Source organism: Pinus tabuliformis, chromosome 6 (assembly GCF_031772625.1).
Source record: "Pinus tabuliformis cultivar Carrire ecotype Pingquan chromosome 6, CPIR1, whole genome shotgun sequence".
Taxonomy (NCBI): domain Eukaryota; kingdom Viridiplantae; phylum Streptophyta; class Pinopsida; order Pinales; family Pinaceae; genus Pinus; species Pinus tabuliformis.
In genome coordinates this window covers 1,923,911,632-1,923,920,052 of record NC_142292.1, presented here as the reverse complement: position 1 = coordinate 1,923,920,052, position 8,421 = coordinate 1,923,911,632, and positions in this window count along the sequence as shown.

Genomic DNA, 8,421 nt, shown 5'->3' with positions numbered 1-8,421 from the left:
AAAATCAGAGATCAAAACAAGGCAAAACAGAGCAGAGAACCCCAACTGCACAAGGCCTAACTGGATCAACGCACCCTCAACACAGAGGTTTTGACATTCAGCGCAGGTAGCCTTCACGGGACCTGCGTTGAAATGCAGAACCTCTTCACAGAGTCTGCGCTGAAGGAGAAACGAGAGTTCCTCACTGGGTTCTGGGTCACAGTTTGCTGATTAATCTATGGTTTCAGGCCAAATCAAAGCAACAAGCAAGGTACAATCAAAGGGATGCTTTGAGGGAGGGCTAAGATCTATCACAAAGGATCATCAAATCATTTGTGAGTCCATTGTTCAGATCATAGACAAATCCAGTGATTGGATCAAAGCAGCAGCTGTCTACTTTGCATCTGAGAATAGCAGATGCAGTTCGATTGTTGTTGTTGAGTCTATGACACAAACAATGATAGAGACACAAATAAAATGACTAAACAGATCTCCCCAGCGGAGTCGCCAATTTGTTGTGGGGAAAAATGCCTATGCAGGACGATCCTATCCACCTAAGGTGTGACAGTGCCTTAGCAACAAACAGAGACAGCTATTCTAATGTTCTTCCTTTATGAATTAAGAATGAAGAGAGATGGATGGACTAACCGGTGTCTTCCGTTTGTCCCTCGATCCGGTTTCTCTTCTCTTTGAGGGTTCCCAGCTACTTGCCTTCTCGCTCACCCAGCTTCAACAGGTTTCTGCAAGATCACAAGAAGAGAACACTACACAAAGACATAGATTCATATTCATAACTAGTTCAGGATTAGAAATGAACTAAACATACTAATGCAAACATACATCAAAGATACATCAGTATATAGGAGAAACCAAGATAGCTTTATTGATGAATAACAAGGTTCAGGAAGAGATACAACCCAGAGGGCTCCAATCCAGCATCTCCTTCCCAGCAAATGAAATTCCTATCTTCACCTCCCTTCAAAGCATTAAGCACCCAATGATTCCAATCTCAAACCAACAGCAATTCTTTGCAATAACAAAATTCCAGCCTCCAGATCTCATGGAGGAGAGATCCATATATAGATGTTTGGAGAGAGGATGAGTCAGCTTGAGATCTGACTAGTGTCCTCTCCCTCTGTCAGTTCTTGCTTCCACTTGGAGACTAAGAGCCTCTTACTCATCACTAGTCGAATTCCTTGAGGCAAGTGTCATTGGAGAAGATTCTGGAAGCTTCCAGGGTCTTTCCACCTCGTTGAATGATCTTGCCATTTGTCACTTCCCGCTCAGCGCACCCTGGCAGTGCTTCTACCTGAGTTGCAGTGCACCTAGCCAGTGCAATCTCTGCATTTCAGCGCAGACAGCTAGTGGAGCCTCTGAATTGATCCTGAATTGACTTGTTTTTGAGCAGTTTCTGGTGGAGAACTTCTGTGAATTGTTGTGGTTTGTTAGCCTTGTTCCTCTAGGGGTAGGAACAACATGTTTAGGGACTTTGGATCCCTTGGATTATGGACATTTCATGCTCAATGTTGTAAGGCACAAAAATGTCTATAACACTTGTGCCTCCTCCAGAATGCAACACGATGGAAGCTGAAGATGAGGTGATGGTAACCTGGGTAAGCTCCCCCAACCAGGCTAATGAGAACGCTGCAGATTCGCCACCGCAGGTTTAATTACCTTGGGCTTCAGCAACAGGACAGCAAGTCATCTTATGTTTTCTGGATTTCCTGTGTAATTTTCAGTGTGCATGGCTTCTGTTATTATCAGCATGAAATTGTTCATTCTCCAGGATACAATTTTGGCTTTCCTTTTTTGTAATAGTGGTAAAGGATATCATTTTGTAATAGGGCAGCTCACTCTGAAGCGTTTAGCTCTGTTTAGTCTTGGGTCTATATAGCTCTGTTTAGTTTTGAGGCTATGATTTTCATTTTTGTAAACAGAAGGCAATGCGCTACTTGCAACGGTTCTTTTGACAGAGGGCAGGCTACATGCCCCTCAGAGGTTCAAACCTCTTTGTAAATATTTTTTCTCTTTTAATCTTAATAGAATAGTCTTTATACAGAAAAAAAATATATATATATATATATATTAATATTAATATTAATATTAATATTAATATTGATATTAATAGGATTAAATGTTGGTGAATGAAAACTTTTTTAAAATTGAAAAAAAATGAAAAATATTTGCACATATAAATTTAATTCTCATGAATCCTTAATAAATCTAAAATTCAAATAGAGTATATATGGCTATTTATAAACTTTAATTTCAAAATCATCAATTTTTTTTATTTTTATTTTCTAAGTTTTACCTATAAACTAAAATTATCCACCATTCTCTTTTAATGTAAATACTATGTATGTAACAAATAACTTTCATTCAATATAACTAATAATTGACTTTTTTAAAGCAAAGGCACATCATTTCAATATATCTAGATAAAAATATACACTACGACTTATTTGCCACCAGGGAAACCATTCTTCATCCAAAAAACTAAATTTATGGAATGTTTGACGCAAAAAACTATTGTTATGTGATCTTATGCGAACCATAACAACTATAGATTTAAAATTAGAAAACCAAATAGACGTAGTAGCCAAAATAGAGAATATTGAGTCCATTGTCCAACCTTGGGAGAGTTTGACTCTTCAACCACGATCTATTATTTTCTACACCATGATGAGCAACCTAGATCTGGGGGAATGCCCAAGTGGCCATGTACACACTCCATTCATTGATCCAATCCTCGAGTAATGAGTTGCAGCTTGTCCAATATGAGTAGCATCTCCTCCCTTGTTACATTTATGTCCACCAGAACTCATCCCATGAGCATCTTAATATGCCAATAAATGATAATTGCATGTATGTAGTGGTTAAACCCCCCCTGATATGTCCCACATCCAAAATCCAATCAACAAATTCACCGACAACCTCTATGTCTAGCATACAACCTCTCTCACCAACAATATCTCTCTCATTTTGTGCAAACTCCCACTTGAATCAGCATTGGTGTATTTTCCCTATTCCTACTTGTCAAAGTTTCAGTGCTTTGTTGGGTGCGAGTATGTCTCATTTCTCTATATTACGATGCTTTGTGTCTTACGCTGGCCTATTGTTTGGGTATTTTGTTGCTAAAGTTATAACCAATGGAGCAAGGGTAGCAGAATCAGAAGAGAGGAGGCAATGTAAAAGGCCCGAATGTGTTTCCTAGACACAACCTTGAAACCACACTTCTCTAGAACCTGTGAGAGGGGGTTCTTGAGAGCTCGATAGGACACCAGACGAATTTTGGAGTTTAAGGGTAGAAGGAGTAGAGAGGGAACAAGAGGTAAATAGCAAAGGAATTGTTAAGGGAGGGCGAAAATAAAATGCAAAGAAAAAACACAAGAGAACTAAGAACTTGAGATGCCCAAAATGGCAATAGTTAAACCTGGTGTGCGCCTACAACGAGGTTTGAGCTTTAATAGGAAAGTACCCCTCTCAAACCATGAAAACTGCAAGGGGAAACCAAAGGCCATGAGTGCCCATCTACATCATTTGATGCAAGGCTTGCGCATCCAAATGCTTACCGGTTCGGCTAATGTCTTACTTGTGCATATATTCTTCATTTCTTTGTGTATGGTGTAGTTTCCTCATGCAATAAACCCAATCGATCTTGTGGCGCGATGCCTCACAACTCTTCTCATCTCCTTTGAGGTCATGGGCAACTGACTACATATCAAACACCAATTCAATCTATAAATCTCCCCACACATAAAGACAAGTGTCCTTATGATGGGCATGGTAAGTGGTATTAATTAAGGGAAAGGGGTGGTGTGCCATGCCTGCTAGCTGCAATACCTAGTTGGGCGATGGCTACGCACCCCCACCTAATTGTCCCTTTGCTATCACCCCATCCATGGGAGAAGAATCCTTTGTCGCAAGGTCCAAGCATTGATGTTTTAGGTCCATCAAAAGTAAAGCTTCCCAAGTGCTATTTATTTGACTAGATTAATTTGCTCACCCTTTATTGACCAATAAATTTGCAATTTTATTGCCTGGTCTAATGGCATGTGATGTGAGAATTACATGAAAAACAATAATTTTACTATTTTTCTAAAATGCTTTCCCATCTCTAGCTGTTAAAGACTTTATTGATAAAAGAGCTATGGAGAGTTTTAGATATAATATTAATGATGAGTTGAAAGTCCCCTTGGATTATATGCTTTGTGAAGTTTGAGAGTGAACCCGATCCAATCTCAACTCGAGAACTTTTAGTTTGACAATATTATTACTAATAAAAAATAACAAACGTTAATAGAGAAAAATAAATGTAATAAATTAAGTTTAAATAAACTGTCTTGATTCTTTCAACAGTGTGAGGTAAGCATATCACATTGTCTAAATTAACTTTAAATAAAAAGGCTTGATTTTTTTTTAACATGGTAATGCAAGTACATCCAATGTCACTATCACAATAAATAAAGTGGCTTGATTTTTTGAAACATTGTATTGCAAGTACTTCAAAGGTCACTATCACAATAAATGAGGACACTTGGTAAGATCCAAGAGAATTTGAAATTAAATTATCTTCTTTTAAATTAACTTTAAATAAACTATCTTGGTTCTTTTCAACATTTCAATGTAAGTACCTTTATGGTCAAAAATACTTGAAAAATATGGATATTTTTTTTATATATATAAAAAATATGTGAAGTCATTTTAAATTTTAAATTTTTTAATTTGTTTTTATATCAATAATAACATGTAATAAAATAAAATAAAATAAAATAAAATAAAAAATTGAAATAGTTGATCTCGAATCAATTTAAATGAATAAAACTTAATCTCATTTAAGTTTTTTTTGTTTCGAAGTTTAAAAAATAATAAAATTAATTGAAAATATAAATTTACATGTTTAAAATAATAAAATATCAAAATTACATTTTAAATAACAAAGAATCACTATATCACTAAAAATTATCCCATTAAATTTTATTTTAAAAAATAAAATCAATTAAACCAAATCAGACTTAACCTCGCATCCTAAAACATGCAAATCACTTGCCTAACGTCCCCCTCCAAACATGCAGGGCCGTAAGCGCTCCTAAGGGCTACCGCAAATTGCACGTCACATTATTGTGTACTAGACTTGTGTTCGCTCTTCAAATTTTGGATTTCCAAGAAAAGGTTTTGAAAGAAATTTTAAATTTTATGTATTTTTAAATTTCTATTAATTTAGGGATATAATTATAATTTTTAGTATGTTATTTGCAAAAAATTTGTGGGGTTTTAAAAACGATGAAAGTATTATTTTATTGAAATTTTAATTATATAATTATAATTTAATTATTTTAATTAAAAATATCAAATTAATTTTTAAATAAAAATATATATTAGTTTTATGATATTATTAATAATATTATTGTTTAAATCTGTTAATTGGATTTTGGGTAGTTGAGAGAATTACTTGTTAATTTTTTTTTTGTTATTGGGGTTATTTAGGGTTGGTGGGAGGAAGTAATGGAATGTTCCTCACTCAAGTTCATTTCTTGCAAGTGATATGACTAATGTTGATAGTATTGACAGTATTTGACAATATACATCGTAGTTATGAAGAAAATTTGTTCTTTATCACCCAAATTTCTTTTTTTGTAAGGTGGGTGGTAATATGTATATTAGAAAAAACTAAGTTCACATAGATGATAAAGTTGTTCCGGAAACTTGTGTGGGAACTTACAAGCTAATAGATTGTCCATAACTTGTTCCCATTAGTCCACATCTAGCTAAAAGGAGGTACAAAGTAGCATATAACTAGATAGCCCTTCAAAAATTCCATGCAATGGATGTGGTGGGCTTGACAACAGGAAAAACCATAAGCATCTATAGTCTAATATACCATAAAAGTTGTCATGACTGCATAGTAGAGAGAAACAAAACATAGACCAGAATAGACCAAGTGCAGAATTACTAATCTAGAACAATAACTGGAGAGATTGCATTAGAGTTGCCTTGAGGTATGTCTTCTACTGGTGCGTTAATGACAGTTGGAGTACGAGGCTGCGAACTGGAGCCAAAATCTGAGTCGGAAACCACGTAACATTCCACCCGAGTCATCCTGGAAACTAAGTCATCCAAGTCCGGAGAATCCTTGTGATCTCCTCATGTCCTACAGATAGTTGATAGTGATTGAATTGCTTATCACGTATGACCATATGCAGCGAGGCCTCCAATTACCTGTGTAGAGCCACTGAATGTAGAAAGTGAAGTCCCCTTTTCCAAAATTTTCCCAGATCCGGAGTCCATTTGAGTGTTGAACCATTGATTTCTGAGTCAAAATGATAAGCCCAGTCCCCAAATTCTTTAGCTTCAAGTTGAAGAATTTCATTTCTAACCTTGGGAGGAACTCCCTCAAAATGGTAAGCCACAGAATGTCAACCAAAAAGACGTCGACATCGAGAGCAAGAACCTCCTGCCACACCTCCTCGACAACTAGGGTGATGGAGTCATGGCACCATAATTATAGTTGATGGACGCAGACTTCACAGGGGTTGACAACACATAATACGAGCAGTCTGATGAACAATCATGGGTTGCGTAACCCCCCAAGCCCAATTGTGACAGTATGAGGGAGGCAACACTTGAACGATGTATACAAGGACGTGGTTGTCGAAAGAGAGCTACAAAGAGACGTCGTCGAGATAATAGTGAAACACCCGAGCCCAATTGCAACAGTATGAGAGAGGAAGCACTTGAAAGGTGTAAACAAGGACACAGTGGTTGAAAGGGAATTGCAGAGAGACGTTGTGGAGGTAATAATGAGCCAAGAACTGAATATATCTGAAATCGACCAAATCTAGACCAACCACCCCAATTTGACCATATATACACTGGACACAACCTGTTTGAAGACTTGAGGTTGGCCTATGGGCCTAAACTTCTAACCAGTAATCAAAACCACAAGGAAAATGTTATTGAATACCACATCTCGTAAACAAGAATTGGGATGTTGAATGCAATGTCTACAGAGTCAGGGATTTGAGAGGAAGCAAAGGACAATATAGCGACAAGTTTGAAGGAAAGACTTATCATTGTATTGTGGACAAATAAACTGAAAAACATGGACACCTATAGCAAACAAAATCCATGCTAGACCCTAGTAAAACTGGATGAGAAGTAATATGACCCATGAAAGGGGACCATGATGGATATGAATAGGTTAATAGACCTTGCTGGAGTTCGCAAAGCAACAATGAACCACTGTTGTAATCAGGTGTGATGGGCACTGGGTGTGCATCCACGAACACGAAGTAGAGAATCCACCACCCTATAGTAATACTCCCACACTTACAAAGTAAACTCTCTACTGATGAGTATAACAGGCGAGAAGCAATGTTTGAAGAAGTGAGACAGGAGAAACAAGTGGGTGTTGGGGCACACATATTCATGCCCGCATTTAACACTCCAAACATGTGCGCACTGCGTTGAGGTATCACCATAAGCAAACTCGACTGCTGGAAAGCATAAACCAGGGGAATGTCGGACTAAACCTCAATACCCTCCACTTGCCTTGTTTTAAATTGATGAGACAAGAACCACCATGTTGTATCATATAAATGGTGGGGCAGCCACACGTACACCTCCATCGGACAATTGGTAACATATTTTCGACCTCCGTAGTTCTCCTTCCAACCGCCCACTCAGTGTTCAAGAATGGAAAAAATGTGAATTATCATCCTACCCTTCATTAAATACACCCATCAGGTATTCTCACCCATATTTCATTTAAATAAAATAATACACTTTATTATAATAACTTAAAACTTGAATTATTTTTCAATAACTAAAACATATATATTTATCTTTTTAAAATGATAATTGTTATTTTTCCCATCCATATTTCATTCCAATAAAATAATAAACTTTATTATAACAACTTAAACCCAAAAATATTTTTTAACGACTAAAATATATATATTCTCATTTGAAGTTATATACGACCAAATCAAATATTATAACTAGAATATATTTATATCAAACTAAAATATCTCCCAAAAAAAATAATCAAAACACATCCTCCAAGATTGGAGATTTAGGATAATTTAAATATATATATATATATAATAATGAATATCAACCTTAAAAATAAAACTAGTCTAGTCAGCTGACTCAGGAATAGACGTTCTATGAATAAGTCAGATATATGCATGGCAATTTGGAAACTGGCAGCCGCTTTCCTTATAGCGGAGGGCTCTCTGAAATCTCTTAGCATTTGTGTTTGAGCACTAGGGATATTTGTTTAGGGATACTCTATTACAGCTAAGTAGAATTTCATATATTTTTGTTAGTCAAACTATTGTTAATAATACTCAGAAGCTGTTTATTTTTTTTCGGGAAATGTAAAATAGTTATTTATATTTTCTTTTTAAGAGAAGATCAAATTTATAAAGTAAAAATGTT